The following is a 21191-nucleotide window of genomic DNA, read 5'->3' on the forward strand; positions in this document are numbered from 1 at the left end:
GGCGCCGCTGTTAGAGTAGAAACTTTGAGGAGAGAAATAGTTACATAGTGACCCCCCTCAGTTTAGTGCTCTCCCATCCAAATCATTTGTGAGTACTCCAAGTATGACAAGCGCTTTCTAACAGTTACCCATTATAGGGGAAGGTTTTTTTTAAAAGAATATACGAGGACTTTCTGTGTCTGTTGAATCAAAGTCCAATGCCCAGGGGCAGCTATTATAACGTGATTACTAATAGGTAACATTACAAAGTGCCAAAGTCCCTCAAAACACAGGGATCGCTTTACAAAGGCTTGCCTGCTAATTGTCAGATATATGATCTTTTGTTAGAGGAAGCCTCTTATGGGATTCCAAAATAAGGGTATATGTAAACAGCAGAGGCGGCGGGCTGAACGGGCTCAAATAGACACCCTATGTACCGGTACATAGATGCTCTCTTCTAGAAGCTGAAAAGAAAAAGTGGGGCGCTCGCTAGGGTGATATTGTCAGAGTTGGGATAAGAAAAATCAGGCATAGGAACACTAAGGAGATCAGGTAAGCTGTAGAAGACACATTTCATTTAGGCCGCCTGCACATGACTAGGTTTGAGTTGCGGAATCCGCAGTCGTCTCCTGTGCAGACGATCCATGGCATTCCACACCAATTCAAATGAATAGAGTATCTGCGTGTCCACTCACACGAGCGGACAGCGACTGCGATTTTGTGCTTGCAGAAAAAAAATGGCAGCATGCTTCATTTTTGCACGGATTCCGCGCAGACAGCTTCCATTGAAGTCAATGGAACCCTTCTGTGCCGTGCCCCCTCCACAATTAACAATGCAGATAGGTCACGGATTCCGCATCTCCACCAAAGCAGGAGTTTTTAAAAAAAATCTGTACTGTACATAAGAAGAGAAAAAATAACAGGTACGCATGGACGCCGGCCGGAACAAGGTCAGATTCCACAGCAGGTTCCCACATGCAGAATTTGACCCAATCTTGTGCAGGCGGCCTTAGAATAGGAGCTACCTGAGACCTTTATTGAATGACCAGGAGTAGCTGCAAAAGTTTATTCATAACACAACACGCTTCCATTCTGGTCTGGACTCTTCATCAGAGGACGATTCTAGTGAAAAGATTCTCTGTGACAGCATTCTGGGTGCAAAAAAAGTCCCTTATTCCTCCATCCAAACTGCAATGTTTCAAGCATCATGGTGTTTGTCAAGATTCTAGATTGTAATCAAAAAGTGTTGTCTTGTAGGTCAACTTTTGGAGTAATTTCGGTCACTCCTGGTCATTCTGTAGATGTTTCCAACAGCGACCATTCTAAAAGCTATCGTTCTAGTGCAAAATATGTCCGTTTCTACAGTGTGATGGCATATTTCTGTAGTCAGAGGCATTGTAAAAAAACAGAAACTTCCTGAACAGAGGCCAAATTCACCTTCGACGGGGGAATGTGAGTTTATATAGTTGGGTTTACTGTAAGCTCCAGGAGTTTTCTCGCTGCATTTGGTAAACGCAGACTAAAGACTAAGTGCGAAACTAGTTTTATTCCAAACTTATAAAGTAATTGTATATCGCTAGGATATGCTTTTACCATATGATTTGTGATGTCCAACCTTTGGGACCTCCATCGATTTTGGAGAATCAAGGGGATGCAGTACTGGTGTACCGCTTCAACCCGTTCCCTGTTTTCACCCTGCATAGCAGTGCCACCTGCCCACCAACTGTAGTGTGGAATCGGGACAGCTGCAGATCCATTCACAGCTGGGTGGCGCTGTGGGCATTCCATTCCTCTCATCAGTGGGCATCCGAAAGGTTGGACCCCCATCGATCATAAAATGTTGACATATCCTAGCAATGTGCTATGACTTTATAAGATGGGAATAGCCCTTTAAGCTTTGTTTCTATAAAACTGGACAACCCCTCTAAGGGGCCTTTAACACGGGCAGATATTCTGTCGGTTAACGAGCGCTGAAGGGCAATCTAACATGTCGATCAGCGCTTGTTACTGCCTTTGACATGCAGCAGAAGATCACTTATATTGGAACGAAAGCTCATTAATAGGATTGTTTGTCCCAATACAAATTACGTTCGTTGGCAGCACATCCCCCTATCAACATGGAGATATATGCTGCTGACAAGCAATTATTTTTATGCCTGTGTATTTGATTCAACCAAACGAGCATTTGCTCATTTATCTGGTGATCGGTGTCGCCTTCACACCATAGGGAAAAAAACTGATGTTCTGGTGCGACCAGAGACCCGTGTAAATGGGCCTTTACTGTAGCACATTTTAGTTACCACTGTACATATTTGTTCTCCATAAACAGGATTGGATCTCAGCAGGGAGAAGAAGGAAAAGTTTTCTGCTCCGTCCTAAAACACATTTGGGGAAATGAGATTTAAATTACAGATGAAGGAAGTTGAAAAACTTTCATAACCTGAAAACATTACTTCCATAACTGGCCTAAATTCTAGAGCTTAAACATTCCATTATGGTAATGGCATCTGGCCGGGATACCTTGTCTGTAGTGCCAGTCTCATTCTGCATCCCTCGTTCCTTCTGGCCCAGAAGATTTGTTATAAAGAGTTTGGAACCCCGGGGACAAGCATAAAATCCTCAGCACTACAGGTCAAATCCAACATGTTCCAGGCACGAAAATGCCATTTAGGATGCTTTGAAGCTGAGCTGTTGGCCAATATTGAAATTATTACCTTTTTTTTCTACAATTCCAGGCCTCCATGTTTGCTCTGAGTCTCATTCATTCCAGCTGAAGTCAGAGCCTCAGCTATCAGCACTGTCGAAATTGTTCACTGGCTGTACGCTGCTTTTTGCATAATTTAAGCAAAATAGACAGGCTGAAGAAATGTGAGTGAATTTAATTGCAAATGTCTTAGATCAGATTTTTACTGGCACAGATTTTTTTTTTGCAGTTTCCAAGACCCAGAAACCTTATTTTATAAACAGCTGTAGAATAATAAGATACGTTCTTCTTGGATGTTGAATCCCGAAAATATGCAGCCATGTGCAAACAGCTCAGTTCACAGCCACGGTGAAAAGTTTCCAGATCACGATGGAGTTTGTAGAATGGCGCAATAGTATATGATCAATGGGGTGTTTATATCTTCCTTGTATTGGTAGTACATGTAGACAGAGTATGTGTTTCTAACACCAGTATCCATCTACATCATAACTAGGATCCTTCTGCGCTTGCTTCTTTTTTAAAACAAGTCTGACACCAAGAAAAAGGAACATTTATCGCCATGTTTGCAGTTGAACTGGGTTAACATTGGCATGACTGGTTTCCATTGTTCAGCTCCATCCTTGGAGCCAAATAACTGAAATCTGAAGTGCCAGATCCGGTATATTCTGGGACCTGAATGGTGCCGAACGGACCCCATTGGCTGTAATGGAGTCATTGGGCTTCCAACATGCAGGGAGAAATTTCCCCATTACGGCAGCATGCTGCGCTACAGTATTTCATCCAGGATTTCATGCCAGATCTGTGCCGGAGCCTCCAACGCAGATGCGAATCTAGATTTACCATACCCAGTTTTATATATGTCTAACAATGTATCTCACTTTTTTGTGGTCCCTTGAGTCAGTTTTCAGTAAATTTTCATAAGATGTATAGGAGTCTAAAACAATGTGTTTCTGAGTGAGTCTCAGTATCTTTTGTTATTCTGTTATGGCGTGTATAACCCCTTATATCAAGTTATATGAAGCCATGATATAGTTCTCATAGGGCCATGTTATACTGAAATCTGAGAGATACAGTGGGTTTTCTGCAGAAAAAAAATAAAAATTTATATTCGGGCACATTTGTTGACAAATGAAAAAAAAATTCTAACACATAGGTTCTCTTGTGTTTTGCTTTTGTACAGAGAAGTTTATGAAAAAATGACTGAAAAAAACTTCATAGCAAACCGTATTTAAATGGCTTGACAGAAGGAGGAGATTCTCTCTGTTCCCTGAATGGTGCCCTTGTGATGAGATTGCGGAGTGCCATTGAGTTTCCATGGCAGCCTTGGGCTTTGTGATGGCTCTCAAGGCTGTCATGAACTTCAACCTACAGTATTGAGCCTTGCCTGTGGAAGGGCTTAATAGGATGTTGGCAAATATTCAATATACTGAATTCCAGGAGTATTGCAGGCAATTGTGAAAGCGATGGAATGATTACAAGTTGAAATCCTCTATGGGGAATGAAGAAAAAAGTAAAAGCAATCTTAATAAATCTTTTTTTAATTAAGAAAAAAATATATATTAAAAATCAAAATAAAACTTTTCCTGTTATATGAATAAAAAAATTACCCCAATCAAAAATTAACATAATTGGTAATGTTACGTCTGTAAAAGTGGGAGTATTGCATTATTTATCCCACGTTATTTTAAAGGCATCAGAGAAAGGAATTAAATAAAAATAGATGAAAAAGTCGCATGAACCTCAAAATGACACTAACAGAAACTGCAGGTCTCCCCGCAAAGATGAAACAATAAAAAAAGTAATGCGGGTCAAAAGATGGTGACAGGAAGCAATTTTATTACATTAAAGGGGTTGTCCCGCGAAAGAAAGTGGGGTTATACACTTCTGTATGGCCATAGTAATGCACTTTGTAATATACATCGTGCATTAATTATAAGCCATACAGAAGTTATTCACTTACCTGTTCCGTTGCTAGCGTCCTCGTCTCCATGGTGCCGTCTAATTTCAGCGTCTAATTGCCCGATTAGACGCGCTTGCGCAGTCCGGTCTTCTCCCTGGTGAATGGGGCCGCTCGTGCTGGAGAGCTGGTCCTCCTAGCTACGCCCCGTCACGTGTGCCGATTCCAGCCAATCAGGAGGCTGGAATCGGCAATGGACCGCACAGAACCCACGGTGCACCATGGGAGAAGACCCGCGGTGCATCGTGGGTGAAGATCCCGGTGGCCATCTTGCTAAGGTAGAAAGAAGTCGCCGCAGCGCGGGGATTCGGGTAAGTAGTAAACGTTGTTGTTTTTTTTTTAACACATGCATTGGGTTTGTCTCGCGCCGAACGGGGGGCTATTGAAAAAAAAAAAAACCATTTCGGCGCGGGACAACCCCTTTAACAAACATTTATTATTATATGGCACATTAAATGGTACCATTAAAAAATGCAACTCGTCCTGCAGATAAAACGCCCTCATAACTAAATCGACGGAAAAATAAGAAAGTTACAATTTTTTGAAGGCTGGAAGGCAAAAACAAAAATGATAAAATTAATAACCTCTGCTCCAAAAAAGGTTAAAATGCGGCCAATTTACATTTTAGATGTAAAACCTTTTGATCGGCAGAGGATGATGTCATGTGACGGTCCAATCAGTTGGCGGCAGATAGGCCGGTACCTCTTATTTATATTAATAAGTGGCCATTTTGATCCCGAAACAGAAGAAAGTCGAGAGAGTTACGGGGTAAGTGATGGGCAGAGAATAATGCTCACTAAATATGTATATATAATCACTCTACAATGACTGGCCTGCGCCATAAAACAGAGTATTTTGGTGAATCTTTGGCTATGTTCACACTAGCGCCATGTGAAGCCATGATGATGTAACAAATCTGCTACCCGAAGCTCATTGAAGCATCCCATTAACATTAATGGGTGTATCAGGATTGCAGCCGGGTTACAGTATTTTTTACAGTAGCATTACTGCTGCAGATAGCGTAACTCTTACCGTTAAAATGTTCTTTAAAGATCACCAACGCATATATGAGCCGAAACTTGAGATCCATCCAATTGGTGGCCCATCGTATATCTTAATGTGGCCTTCAGCCATCCAGTAAGCCCTGTTGCAAGTTAGACGTGATGATGAAGACCCCACTCGGCTTTATTCACACCTAAAGGTATAATACAGGTTTGCGACAGAGAGCTTCGATTATGAGCTTCATTGGATACAGGAACCAGGAGTCCATTGTCAGTACAGCATTGCAGTTAGAGATGAGCGAGCGTACTCGAAAAGCACTACTCGCTCGAGTAATTTGCTTTATCCGAGTATCGCTGTGCTCGTCCCTGAAGATTCGGGTGCCGGCACGGAGCGGGGAGCTGCAGGGGAGAGCGGGGAGGAACGGAGGGGAGATCTTTCTCTCCCTCTCTCCCGCCCGCTCTCCCCTGCTCCCCGCTGCGACTCACCTGTCAGCCGCAGCGGCACCCGAATCTTTAGACCCGAGCACAGCGATACTCGGATAAAGCAAATTACTCGAGCGAGTAGTGCTTTTCCGAGTACGCTCGCTCATCTCTAATTGCAGTATATGTTGGCGCTTGATCAATATTTAGTTATAAATCATAGTTTTTTTGTCGGTTCTTTACACTTTAGTGTTTTTACACCTCGCTTTCTACATATTTTGCTCATTTGCAGTCTAGACATTGTTTACTAACACTTTCCAGAACCGTGTTAAGAAGTGTCCGCATTTTATGCACAGTGAGCTCATTTACATGATACACAGTAATATCTCAGTTTTTGAATATTTGTGCTGCCGGAGCAAATATCATCATTAAGTCAGAATTACCCAATGGGTACAACAATTTCTAAAACATTAGGGGCGATTAAATGGTTACCTGGATTAAATGATGGGTGCCCATGGCCTGCGATGTACCTCAGTCATGTTGTTGTATTCTTTCTCGTGAATACATAAATTGCGCTCTCATGAAAAATGTAATCCATGTAATGGACTGCGGTCATCATGAGGTTACTTAATAATATACAGGAGATTTTCAAAAAGTAGACAGTAAAATTGCAAATGCAGATTTGTTTTGTGGAGAGAACCTGACTTTTCAACGACCCAACCCTATCATAAGGATAATATGTTAAACCTGCATTTTACTAGGGGTTCTGGATATGGATCAACAACCTGGGAATTATTGTGTGTCTGTGGTCAGCTTAAATATCATAAAGGGTGATGAGAGTTTTTTCATAGCTAGTTTCTTGGTAAAGGTAAAGTCCCCTGGTGCAAGCACCGAGTCATGACTGACTTCTAGGGTGATGTTTTCTTGGGAGACTGTTTTTGCGGGGTGGTTTACCAATGCCTTTCCCAGTCATCTTTAACTCCCCCAGCAAGCTGGTTACTCATTTTGCCGACCTCGGAAGGATGGAAGGCTGAGTCAACCTTGAGCTGAAGGGATTGAACCCGCAACCTTCAGGTCGTGAGCGAGAGTTTAGGTCTGCATTTCCGCTGCCTTAACACTCTGCGTCACACTGATATGCTTAAAAAGTCTAACAAGGGGGTTCTCTGGTCCAGAAAACCCATTTTTAAATAAAATACAAAACGGGTTGTACCAAAAAACAAGTTATTCCCTATGCGTTGGATTGGAAATGACTACCGGATTGATGGGGTCTGAGAGCTGGGACCAACACAAATCAGTAGAACAGACTCCCCAAATTAATAGAGTGGTGGTCGAGCTTGCACGCTACCAGCCTATTCATTTCAGTGAGACTGCCGGAGATAGCGGAGTGCTTGAACTCCGCTATCTCTGGCAATCCCACTGAAATTAATGGCTTGAGAGGGGAGAAAAGAGCCTGGCAGACCACTCTGGTGATGGTTGTGATATATCGTGCTGGTATTGAGAGGTAGTAGAATCAATAATGTGGTGAGAAGGTGCTGCCGCCTTAGTCAAATAGCACCAGGTTGTGCCAGAATCCTAGTTACTTTTCCATTGGTTATGGCATTGAAATGAATAGACTGGTGGTGCATGTGAGTGGCGATCAAACCATTCACACGCCTGGAAATGGTTCAGAGAGACATGTGACTGTAATGATTGTGTCAGATGTCTCTGGATGTTGGGTAATGAAACAGTTGGAGCTGCTTGTGCTTGTTGGTGATCAGACAATCCTCTCTACTCTTGGTCTGTCGAGGGCATCCTGCATCTGGTCGCCTTGTGCGCCTTCACACATCTATTGGTCCCAACACCTCCTAACAGTCTGGTCAGAACAGCGCAGGTGTAGGGCAATTCGTCGATACGACCATCCAGCTTCTCACATCCCAATAATGCGCCCCTCTCAGACTCTGGTAACGGGGTGACATCTCTTCTCTACGTCGTAGAGGCATCTAGTGGCCAACAAACCTCTAAACAAGCGGAAAAAGGAGTCAACTACACACAAGTAGCCTCTGAGAGCCTTTTATAGGCCAAGGGGGAACCACTTTTATTACCTCCGATGACTTGACCGTTCATCTTATCACGCCACAACTATAATCATTTGCATATCCGCCTGAGATGCAACTGCATTCCGAGTTTTGCAGCAAAACAACTCCTCCTTCTGTGTGCTTGATATTTTTTGACAACAAGGGTACTATTGATTACCTGTTTTCAGGAAAGGCCATCAGTAGTTTACAATTGGACAATCCTTTTAAGTCATAGGACCTTGATACGCCATATTACTAATAGATTCGGTAAACCCAGAACCCATGATACCAGTGTGATTACAGCCATGGGTTATACTATAGAGAGACTCTATAAGGTTGCCAGTTCTGGTGGCATTTTCTCCATCCTATTTCTACTAGAAGTTGCCTAGCAGAGAATTGAGAAATGAGAATTGTGCTTAATGGTTACCACTTGGGTCCTAATCTTCAGTAAGGCCTCATGCGACAGCCGGGTCGGATTTCGACTGCGAAATCTCGCAGATGAATCAGACTCTGTGCCCCCCAGAGACCCTATACTCCCCTCAACGGATCCGCAGCGAGCGTCTCGGCCGGCGTGCATGCGCCGTTCAGCACATGACGCGCCGCCAATGTGCTGTGACGCGATTTCCTGCAATACTTCCGCAGACTGCGGGAGTACCATGGGACAGACGGCTTCCATTAACTGCAATGGAAGCTGTCTGTGCGATTTTACGCACAGAATAGAACATGCTGCGATTCTCCCCTGCGAGCGGAAAATCGTAGTTGATTTCCGCTCATGGGCAGGGGAGAATCATTTACCATTGCATGTCTATGGACAGACATTGCTACAGAATTCGCGGTGGGCGTCTGGCCTGCGAATTCCGCAGCGATAATCCGTCCGTGGGCATTCGGCCTTAGAAGACGGCCACATCAGTATGGAGTCTCTATGTTCTGCCTTCTATGAAACTGGCAATAGTGAGCCTCCCTGGCGTAGGGACTACCATGACGAACTCTCTGTTCAATTAGCGAGGAATATGTTGGCGCTACAGAAATAACAGCTAATAAATAAGTGGCTCTTCCACAGCCGAAGGTTGCCCAAACTTGTCCTAACCACTAACAACTATTTCTAAGTATTTCCCCAGACATAAGATTAGTACAAAGAACAATCAGTGACTTATTTAAATGGTTTTAAATTCGGCGCAGCCAGCGGGTTCAGCCGAATGTAGAAAAGTATCATTTAAATTGAAAATGCAGACACATCCAAACGGTGAGGAATGGAACAGGCAGCGTCTATGATGATCCAATTATATATTATCTGTGCTAAGATCTGCATTAACCATTTCACTGGCCTACATAAAAGGCTTATTAGAAAAACAGAGAACTGTTGAGCGTGAGAGGGAAGACCTTTTTTGTACTATTATTTAGATTTGTAACCTTAACATCCGTGTTGTTGAATTGATTCCATAGCGTTACAATATAAACACTGCTTTGTCTCCATAGTTACAACTCGGATTTCACTGTTACCGCACTTAACTTTTTTTTTTTGGCAAATGAATTCACCGGTCGGGCCAGGAACAGTGATGTATACATTCTCCTGCAGAACAGACCGTATTAACCTCTTACAGGATGGAGGATCAGTAAAGTATATAGGCGATATCTAGCGCTGTAGTTCCTTCTTGCGATCAATCACTTTCTTTTTGAGACTTAATTACACTGTATGGCTGACTTGTCATTGTGCTTGACTTTGCTACAGTGCAACACTATCCAAGATCCCCAGCACAATTAAGAGTCCTCCATAGAGTATCATTAATTTCTAAAACAAGGTTTTAATGACTAGAGATTTCAGAAGAGTGAATGAGCTACTAAAGTTTTGTAAAACCCTCCTGCCACAGCGATTAAAGCACTGTCGAGGAGTCGGCACGGGTCCGGCGTGACGGCACAGGGTCCGCATCAGACATGTGATGAGCCTGGCAGCGTAGATGTGGAATCATGATGTTTGTCATGCTATGGGAGAAACCTCTCCTAGTTGTTTGATAGGCTGGATGGGCTACCTGATATTAGAGCCAAGCTATCATGTGTTTTGGTGGGGTTTATAAACCAGCCCTGCGGATACACAGGTTCTGGTTATACTCCGTGTATATACTGATCAGTGTGTTGTGCTGTGACTTTGATATACTCTGTGTTACTAGTTCTTGTTACTAGTGTGTTTGGAGTGTGGTGCGTCTTTAGTTTTGCACCTTTGGTTTGTTTCCCTAGGTATCTGCTTTGTTACTCTCTGACTTTGGACATTGCTTCTTTCAAGCAGTGGGGTCGCCCTTTTCAGGGAGGGTGCTCCGTTTAGAAGCAGGTCCAGTCAGGGTTGTTCAAAGGTAAACATTATATTTGGTTATTTACCTTTGTTAGGGCTCCTTTCCACTGGCCAGGGAATCGCATGTTTTCAGTACGATGCTCAGTGCGAGCTCTTGTAGGAAAGTCCCACACATGTTGTTCTATGACAACCTTTCCACTAGCGATGTTTGAGGGCAAGCTGCGATGCGAGGATTAAAAATCGCAGCAGGAGGATTGTTTCAGCATTTTACATTTTTCTGTCGCCCATACAGTGCAATGGCAAAACAGATTCTCGCAACGCAAAAGCTTGCGATTTTGCAGTGTTGCAATGCGATTTTAACATTGCGATTTTCTCGCAGCGATATCGCTATCGCCAGTGGAAAGGAGCCCTAAGGGTATCATTTTCTTTGTCTAGCTGCTATAAGCTTCCTGTGCACACTTCACTCAATCGGTATCTAGCTCCCTAGGTTTTGCCACTGCTGCATTGACAAACCTCAACAGATATGACACCTCCACTGTTCTACTGAACGGAACTTGGATGATATTAGATCGTTATGGGGGTTCCTATGAAGGGGTGAGAGAAGACACCTGAGAACTGAACGGGGAGAATTATAAGGCCATGCATGCTCCTCTGGGTAATTTATGCACAGATACACACAGCAGACATATCACTCTAATCAGCATGACATGCACTACCTTAAGCTGCCCTCAGAGAGGGGTGCAAAAAGATGGTGATAGCGTCTTTTTAAAAGGGCACATGTTGACTGCCTGAAGCCACCACTAGGGGAGCTCAGGAGCTAACTGCATACAGTACTGAGTTATTATTAGGTTCAATATCTAGTTTTAAGCTCTCTCTAGTGGCATTAATTAAAAGGGGCCATTTAAAGGGTTTTTAATGGAGATATTAAAAAGAGATGTGAGCATTGTTTAAAAAAATATTTTTTTTAGTGATTTTACAGACCCTGTGGCGTCACGTTTGTGTACATCATTAGGCTACTGTTTTGGGGTGCTTCAGTACGGCTCATACTATGTTTCCCATGAGTCTTGGTGAAATAACTTCTCCTATCTGTCTTTTGCATTGCTCTGTAATCCATCTGTGTAGATCTCTTCCCAGCTACACACAGTGTCTGCTGCCCTGTTCCCCGTCACAGCCTGTCACTGTGTCCAGTGTGTCCTCCTGCTTACTGTCCATCTCCCTGCTTACCTCCCAAAGTCGTGTCTGTGATAGACAGCAGTGCAGGAGCAGGAGAGACAGCCTGGACTGCGCATGCACATTCCCCACAGTGCTGACATCCCATATAGTGGGCTGGGACTTTCAACTCGATCGCCATCTGACGCCAGTACAACAGTCGCAAAAATGGGGTCTTGTGGCGCTCAGTAGTATTGGGAAACAGGGCCACATTGGAGACAGTAAGTAGATAACAAAATAAAGGTAGCTTTATACAGAACAACTATCAGCCAAATAATTGCTCAAAAGTGCGAATGCAAACGGCAGTCATTCGGTGTAAACATGGCTACCTACGGGGTGACGAAGGATAATTTGCTCAATAGTTGCCAATCGTTTAGTTTCTGTTCACCAAGAAAATAGTTGTTGGTTGATCTCAAATCGCCGGTGTAAAGTCCCAATCGTTTGTATTTGATTGACTTGTGAACAAATTTGCCTGGAGAGTCTCATTTCCTATCCCTGTAATTGGCAGTTGGAAGGCTTTTTATTGGGCACCTAAAAGAAGTAACGGGTTCTCATATTTTTAGCTGGATGCACCCAGAAACTTGATACTGTTTATCCATTTAGACTCCCTGGTAGAAATGATCGACAATGGCACATTTCATGCTTGTGGCATCGGGTGGCACCACTTAAAGGGGTTGTCCCGCGCCGAAACGTTTTTTGGTTTTTTTTCAATAGGCCCCCCGTTCTGCGCGAGACAAACCCAATGCATGTGTTAAAAAAAAAAAGGTTTAGTACTTACCCGAATCCCCGCGCTGCGGCGACTTTTTCCTTACCTTAGCAAGATGGCCGCCGGGATCTTCACCCACGATGCACCGCGGGTCTTCTCCCATGGTGCACCGTGGGGTCTGTGCGGTCCATTGCCGATTCCAGCCTCCTGATTGGCTGGAATCGGCACACGTGACGGGGCGGAGCTACGCGATGATGCGTAGAAGGGGGCGGAGCCAGAATGCTGCTCGTGCCGAGACCCAAGAGAAGGGAGAAGACCCTTCTGCGCAAGCGCGTCTAATCGGGAGATTAGACGCTGAAATTAGACGGCACCATGGAGACGGGGACGCCAGCAACGGAGCAGGTAAGTGAATAACCTCTGTATGGCTCATAATTAATGCACGATGTATATTACAAAGTGCATTAATATGGCCATACAGAAGTGTATAACCCCACTTGCTTTCTCGGGACAACCCCTTTAAGCTTAGGTTGATAGATTAGGAGAATTTGGGTATTTGCCCTAATTCTGAGTATTTGGAATCAGCTGTAAATCTTTCAGCTGCCTTGTCCTGATGTGGTCATACAAGGAGGATACGTAATTAAATCATTATCACTTTGTTTATTAACAAATGAAATACGTTGTTGCTCATTGTGGCTCCCTGTAAGCAGAAAATAATACTGCTAAGACGCATCATAAATATGATTTCTAAGTAAATCTTCCATTGTCTCTGCCAAAAGTTCTCAAGACAGCAGCATGACATTTAGTTTTGATTTCCCGTTGCAGAGCTGAGATTTGGCGGATGTTCAGTAAAGGCTAAATTAGGTCGCTTCTACATAAAGTTGTTCAACAGATAAATGAGCCTTTGGTGTCCACTGAATTACAGGCACTGCATTGTAAGAATATTTACAGTAAAATTCCACTTTCAGAGCTACTTTTTGGAAACTAGTTCATCTTTAAGGTCAGAGAGTCTTTGTGGAGACCTCATTTGTACCTGTTTACGTGTTTTGCAATAGGGCAAAAGGCACAAATGCCACTCGGTCTCCACCATCTATCATCCATCACTTCCCCAAAATGATATTTCAGCACTGTGTGATGGTATTGTATGAACTACATGGTACAACTTAAAGGGGTTATCCAGTTGAAAACTACTTATGGCCTATTTGTAGGATGGGTCATCAACAGCCGTACAGTGGAGGTCTGCTACCCAGGACCCCTGCTTATCAGCTGTTTTTTCCAGGACAGGGCGCTTGTGCACTAGGCTCATTTCTGCAGGTAACAGACAGTTCCGTTACCACTATGTGGCCAGGCTTTCTATTAAAGGCGAAGTTACCATTGAGGTGAAGGGGCTCCAATATCAAGCCTGGCCACTGCAGTGGGAATAGAGTTCTCTGCTTCCTGCAGAAATCAGCTCAGTGAATGAGCTCATAGCCGGAAGTCTCAGGTGGAGAACCCTGATTGGTGGCCTAGTCCTGGGAAAGACCATCAGTGGTTTACAACCGGACAACCTCTTTAATGTATTTGCATGGTACATACCATTCAAGCAGACTCTTAGGCTACTATGTAGCCCCTGGAGAAAGGGAGGCCAGCTCTGGTTTGCGTTGACAACTGATTCTCCTTTCCAATGCAGGTTCTCCTTTTCAAAGACACTTTATTGCTTCCCAATTGCCTGCGTAAAAGCGGGACCTGACAGGATACTGAGTGAGAAATGACTCATTAGTCACTAGTCACTTTGTTTCAGCTCACTGAAACAAAGTGGCTAATGAGCGACTTCTCACTCAGTGTAAACAGGCAGTTGTTTATAGATGAATGACTGCCTGTTCACTGTGAATGATGGCGAGTGGCCGAAGAGATCTCCGGCATGCTTTGCCTCCATTTACGGAATGACTGCTGCTCCTGTGTGAAAGCACAGAAGTGATAGTTGTTGGGATTGCTATTGGGTGCTAAAAGGGGTATTCCGGGCACAGACTAACATTTTTAAATCTAAGGTACTCCATCACAGTGAATCATTTTGTAATGGATTCGCTGTATCTGGTCTAACTACTTTAAAAAAAAAATAATTCTATGTCACCTAACCCTCTACCTGAAAAATATCTCCACTCCCTCTGACATCTTGTCCACATTTGCTACTTCCTCCCCTGTCCATAGCCTCCAACATGCTGTGAGCAGTGCAGGGGAGGAAGCACTGCGCTGTATTGCCCATGTGCAGCTTAGAGTGCCGGACGGTCCGGTCTATCTACATCAGCAGTTTTCTCTGGCACTCTCAGGGAGAGGGAGGTTGGTGCTGGTAAGTTGTAGGACCTGTGCACTGTGGGAGGAGCTACAACTCTGGCCAGGAAACAAGCTCTATGCATGCTGGGAGTTGTAGGTAGCAGTTTATTGTTGGTCTTTACTGCGGAAGTGATGCAGAACGGCGGCTGCAGGGGATGAAGAAGAGGGTCTAGATAAAAGGTACAGGTTGCCGCTACTTACTGTACCTCCAAATTTCAGCATTTTCAGAATTTCCATTGTGTGCCCTGAAAAACCCTTTAATTGCCCAGCAGTCACCCCTTGTAAAAGCACTGTTGGATTATCTTAAATACATTGGAAAGGGAAGGATGCAAAATCGGCACCATAATGGGACACCAGTGTTGATCTTTACTAGTTCTCCTGTGATGGCTGTTGTCATTGAATGGAGTCTTCGTCATCCATTGCTAATAAGTCACTGTCTCCAAAAAAAACACCCCTTTAAGCCTAACCTGGCCATACACATAAGATAAAAATAGCTTTGAGAGTTTACAAAAACAATAGTTTGTGAAGGCCAGCGGCACACTTCTGTCTGCCAAAAATGTGATTTATCTGGTTAGTTATTGGCTGAATCTAGATGAGTGTGGCGTGATTGGATGATTATAGCTGATCAATAGCCACTGTGTGCAAGTACTTTGCTCTGTTTTTCTTTCATTCAAGTATGTGCTTAAAGGGGACATCCCACAAAATGAAATTACTCCCTATCCATAGGATAGGGAATAAATAACTGAGCAGTTCATTGGGGGGGGTCTGACCACTGGGACCTCCACTGACCACAAGAATAGGGGTCCTAAAGGTTTACGAATGAATCAATCGCACTGCTGCTCCATTCATTTCATTGGAATTGTTGGAGGCAGCCAAGTACTTGACCTCGGCTATGTCCAGCTGTGCCATTGAAATGAATGGTGCTAAAGCATGACCACTGCTCTATTCATTCGAGGATTTTCAGGCTCTCCATTCTTGTAATTGACAGGGGTCCCAGCAGCACGACCCTCATCAATTTAGATAGTTACTCGCTCTCCTGTAGATAGGCGATAACTTCGTTTTGTGGGGCAATCTGCCAGTTTAGGGCTCTTTCACATCAGCACTGGGGGATTTCATTTTCCTGCTATGTTCTGCAAACAGGAAAGCTGCCACCCCTAGCTGAACTGAACTATCATATGATGGAGCCGAATGGCACTGAACGGACCCCGTTGACTATAATGGAGTCTGTTCTGTTTCCATCTGGCAGATTTGGTGGGATGAACTAGCTCCGCATGCTGCGCTGTTTCGACCTGTTTTTAGCGGAAATCACTGATGTGAACGAGCCTTTAGTCTGGTGAGTCACTACTGATATCGCTCACATTGAAAACTATCTGTGGATGACTAATTGGCCTCGTTATGTATGGTTAAACAAAATCTTTTATGTACGGGCAACTTAAGACTCCACCATGCCATAACATCCACCGCGAGTTGCTGTAAGATTGTCTGATTATCGCTACATTGTTTCGTTATGGAGAAAAGTGGCGGGCCAACTTGCAATTAGTGGGTGGCACTGTATCTAATTGTGCCATGCTAACCTCTTACAAGCGTTGATACGTTGGTAGCCACTTATCGTTCTATCATCCCAAATGGGGACTAAACAAAAGCATGTTTTACTATATGTGAAACGAGACAACCCTGTCTCCTTCACACAACCGTTTTAGACATTTTGCTGGCATTGTCCGTGCGTCCTGCACATTGAAATGGATAATTTCCTGATTCCGTCACTTTTCCTATGTTCTGATCAGCTATAGAGACAGTATGGGGCTGTGCCAGCGCTGCAGCTCTACGTCCCGCGTTACCGGGCGGGCTAACACGCAGCAGATGTACTGGGAGTATTTATGGCATGTTTTACAGTGGGTATGTTGGCTGACAAGTTAATGGTGCAGCCTAAATGTATTGTTTTGCTTAATAAAATGTATCATGTGGGTGATTAGGTTTTTAACCCCGTCACTGCATGGGAGTTCAGCAGTCATTCTTCACCGGTCGCCAAGGACCATCATTGTAAGTCTCAAAACCAGTTGAATTAAACAAATTTTGTGGACCGCTAATGAGAAAGAACTGATGTCAGCCCGGTTATGATCTAATTTATTTGAATGTATTAGGCACAGTGCTATTTAGGTGGGGAACAAAACGTAGGTTGGAAATTGTATAGCTTGAGTCAAAATAAGTGAGGGTATTGTTCTCAAGTGCTTGCAATTTGCCTCATTCAAGTGTATTTCCTTTGTAAAGTCTTTGCATTGTCTTTTTGTCTTAGATTCTTTTATAACTCTTTATATCTGTTTCTTAAAAGAAGTCTGTCAGTTGATTTTAGTGGTGGAAGCTCATTGTATGATAACATGTGTGACAGGTAGCTGAACATAACGCTACGTTTTCTTTTTTTTTTTTATCAGATTCTCCAAAGCTGAAATATTGCGGTTGCCATGTTTTCCGAGCGGCAAATGACATATATAACCGCCTGGTAGGCGGTTTATATCCAGCAGTGGATTTTGGGTCTCTCCCCCTTCTTTAGTGCAGATAGTGAGGGTGAAAATAAGTCTGTTCATGGCACAAACTTCCTGATGGAAGCAAGACTGGAAGACAGGATGTCTAAATCCAACTTCTGTTTCTTTATTAGGTAGTAACTCAGTGATACAAGGCACATTTTGGAGCAGAGGACCCCTTCCTCAAATGTGCTAGGAGGATTTCAATAGCTGTGCCCCAATTGAGAAGAGCAGACACCGGACAATCAGGACTTATCTAGGGGGATCCTCCTGACTAGTGATGAGCAAACTTTTGAATCATTTTGTTCATCGGGTTTCTCAAACTCTTGAACTAAAAGAAGAAGGAAGATGAAGGAAAATGAAAGAGAAGGAAGAAGAATCTTCTGCCTTCTTTTTCCATTCATTAACTTTTTCTTAAAAAAACGCTCAAAAGTCCTTAAATACACTCCTGGGTGACCTAAGAGTGTTATACAGGGCTTTTTGGCTTTTAGACCGTGTTATACACTTGTTTTAGGACTATTGGTGAAGTTCTAGTTGAATGGAGAGGACATTACGACTTCATTCATCTCTATAGGACGATTGTGGATAGCCAAGTACACGAGCTTGACTATCTCCCGCAATCCCATATAGAGGAAGGGTGCAATACTGCAACTCCATTTATTGTGTGATCTACTGATCAGTGGGGACCCCAGCAGTCGGACCCTGACCAGTCAGGCAGTTATCCCCTCAGTAGAAGTTGTTTTTGTGGGACAACCCCTTTAAGTTTGATGTGTAGATTGACTGGAAGGCGATCCCTTTTAATGTTTGAGTAGTTATATTTTGCTAATACGCTGTAGCGAAGAGCTTCTGCCCCCTTTATAGGTAAAGTTTAGAGCTTTGTACATCTCCGCCCTGCCATAACAAACAAATGATTATAAGGCTTCTAGCAGTGAACCCCATAATAAACCTTTCTGGTGGGTTACCATTGGCAGTGGTGGGGAGTACTACACGTATCCATATGTATTCACTATTACTATAAGAGACTATTGCTGATTCCTGCATCCAAAATCTTGTCATAAAGGGGCATTTATATATGAATAACCAGGTTTTTTTTTGGACAGATAAATGTAAAATAAATCTATGTTTTGGTTAGTTATTTAATCAATTTGTCTATTTGTTGCAGTGTGCAAGAGTGATGTCACAGAACTGACTGCATTTCTTGAAGTAAGTGACTATTTATGCAACAATGTATTTCTCTGTAATTGATTCTTCTGTTGGTTTTGAGTCTGCAATATACTGGTTATGTTCTAAGTTAAGTATGATATGTTCATAAGTATCAAATACTACCTTGGGCTGCGTGCACATTAGCTGTAAGTGAGAGTTGTACCCTAGAGAATCGGATGCAGCTCGCATCGGGCAGCATATGGACGCAAAAGACAGATCCGGCACTCACTGTTGCTCTTTGAAATCTTTGCATTCTAGCAAAGTACAATCTACTAGTATCATCAGGACACGTTTCCATAGGGTAGGCGGTAATTTGCCGATCATGATAGTCTCATTCCTAAGACCCCTGCTAATCTCGGACGCAGATCCTGTGTCTCCTCTTATCCCCTCTGCGGGGTTACTGCATCCCCATAGTGAAGAGGAGACTGAGTGGAGCGATGGTCACACAAGCGCGCTGATGCTCTATTCACTTTCGGTGAGACTGTGGAGATAGCTGAGCAGCAAGTGCGCAGGTTTTTCCATCGGCCCCATTGCAATGAATGGAGCACCGAGTGCACATACTCAGCCAGCGCTCCATTCATTCTGACATCATTGCGGGAAGAGAAGCGACCCTCACAGTGACAGATGCAAGGAGACATGGGACCCCGTTCTTGAGATCCATGAGACCTCCACCAATCAGCAAGTTATCCCCTATTCTGTGTGTAATGGATAACTTGTAATCTTGGTAAACCCCCTCTAATATGATTTGAAGTTATTTTTTTCACAATCAGTATTTTTTACCTATCCATAGGACAGGTGATAAATGCCTGATCGCTGAGGATTAGAGATGAGCGAACATGTCCGTTACGGACACATCCGCACCCGGACACCGGCTTTGCCGAACACTGCAGTGTTCGCGCGTAAAGGTCCGGGTGCCACCGGGGGGCGGGGAGATGCGCGGCGGCGCGGGCGGCAGTAGCGGGGAACAGGGGGGAGCCCTCTCTCTCTCCCTCTCCCCCCCACTCCCCGCCGCACCCCCCCGCGCTGCCACGGCGGCCCCCGAACTTTTTCGCCCGAACACTGAAGTGTTCGCAAAGTTCGGTGTTCGGGCGAAAAAGGGGCGGGGCCGAACGTGTTCGCTCATCTCTACTGAGGATCCCACCACTGGGACCCCAACCGATCTCCTTTTCTTCTCACTGCACAACTGCAGTGAAGAAGGGGTTGAATGGAGCGATGGTCAAAAATGTGCCCTGCCACTCCATTCATTGTCTATGGGGTTGACCGAAACGACCAAGCCCTGTACTCTGCTGTCTCCATCAGCTCCCATAGACTTTGAATTGAGCTGTAGCACTCATTTTCTACCATTGCTCCACAGCGCAGTGAGGAAGGATTGGGCCTCAGGCTATGTGATCGTGAGGGTCCAATAATGGGGCCGCCAGTGATCAATTGTGGGAAAAGACCTTTAATATTCTTCCTAGGTGCTCTGTACACATGGAGTTGAACATGTGTCCATTACATGGGTCCATTACAAGGAGCAATATATACTCAATGCACTACAGATCAAGCCCTTTCTTGATGTGCATCAGGTGAGCATAGACATGAGATAACAGTGTTCGGTCCCAATTTCGCCATTAATAGGCAAATCGCTCTAGCGCTGCTTATCTCCTGGGTATTTGATAGGAGTCCATCCTGCCCAAACTATGTTTCCACCTATATATAAAGCAAGGGAAGCCTCTTGTAGCTCATAGTTAGATTTTTAGAACATCCTGCAGAAAACAAAAGGCATCCACCAATATAATCCAACAATATAAACCTATTGCCTATGGGTAACGTAAACTGAGGGCATTGATATTCTAAAGTAGTGATGTGGAGACAAAGCAAATGTTTGTCTTGGATCTTCGGAGGATGATACACCTTTTCCCTGAGCTCATTTAACTGTGTTGAAATTGCATTGCAACCCTCACTTCTGAACAATATTTTGTCAGATGATGATATAAAAAAGATATATCTGAAAGGAGCTGTTCTCTATAATTTGCCAGTCCTTTATATATCCTTCAGTGTTTTTGCTTTTCGCTGTTTGCTTTTTCCTTTATGTGAATTTGTGCCAGCTCAATGCTTGCTTCATTGTGAGCTGAATAAGACATTCACAAGTCAGGCATGCAACCCTTCTAATGCAAAATAGATAAAGGGGAGTGTTCAGGCAGATCACTTATGTTATATGTAAAACAAGGATGTGCCATATATACAAGGCAAGGGCGGCCATTCCTGGATTCTCACAGCAGAATTCACCATCACTCAATTGGGTGGATTTCAAGGGGAGAAATCCACATCAAAATCTGGGACTCATCTACATGTTCAGATTTAGCAAAGTTATAAATTGACGCTTAGGCCGCCTGCAGACGGGCGGATTTGCATTGCGGATTCCGGGGCTACTGAAAATCACTTTTTCCTTTACACGAGTGAAAATCAATTGCGATTTTCCGCCTGCAGCATGCTCTATTTTTGCGAGGATGGCTTCCATTAAAGTCAATGGAAGCTGTACGATCAGCAGCCCTTCTGCAATGAAATTGCAGAAGAGTCACAAATTCCGTGCCATCGCTAAGCGACAATGCAGGAAAAGCAGAGTTTTTTTTTTTTTTTAAACTGTACTCCACATGTCCGATGACTCTCTGTTTGGACCATCCGCAGTACAGAGAAGATTACAGAAGGCAGGTACGTGCGGATGCTGGCTGGGCACAGGGGTGGATTTTGCTGCGGGTTACCGCATGTGGGATTCGAGCCGCCCGTGTGCAGCCGGCTTTAACGTGTTAATAAACTGTGGCATAGAACTTTTTCGTGCCTTTTCAATGGCTTATGTTGCATTAAAATA

At 43.9% G+C, this 21191-nt stretch overlaps 1 protein-coding gene across 17 annotated transcripts in view; it reads left to right on the forward strand.

The window, feature by feature from the left end:
- The window catches only part of BAZ2B (bromodomain adjacent to zinc finger domain 2B), a 319623-nt gene that overhangs the window by 60498 nt on the left and 237934 nt on the right, over window positions 1–21191 (forward strand). For all 17 annotated transcript variants that reach the window (XM_066575975.1, XM_066575978.1, XM_066575966.1 and 14 more), the window contains exon 2: window positions 18303–18343. The gene's annotated coding sequence lies outside the window, so the exon portion shown is untranslated. The remainder of the gene's footprint in view (window positions 1–18302; window positions 18344–21191) is intronic.

Source organism: Eleutherodactylus coqui, chromosome 8, assembly GCF_035609145.1.
Source record: "Eleutherodactylus coqui strain aEleCoq1 chromosome 8, aEleCoq1.hap1, whole genome shotgun sequence".
NCBI lineage: Eukaryota > Metazoa > Chordata > Amphibia > Anura > Eleutherodactylidae > Eleutherodactylus > Eleutherodactylus coqui.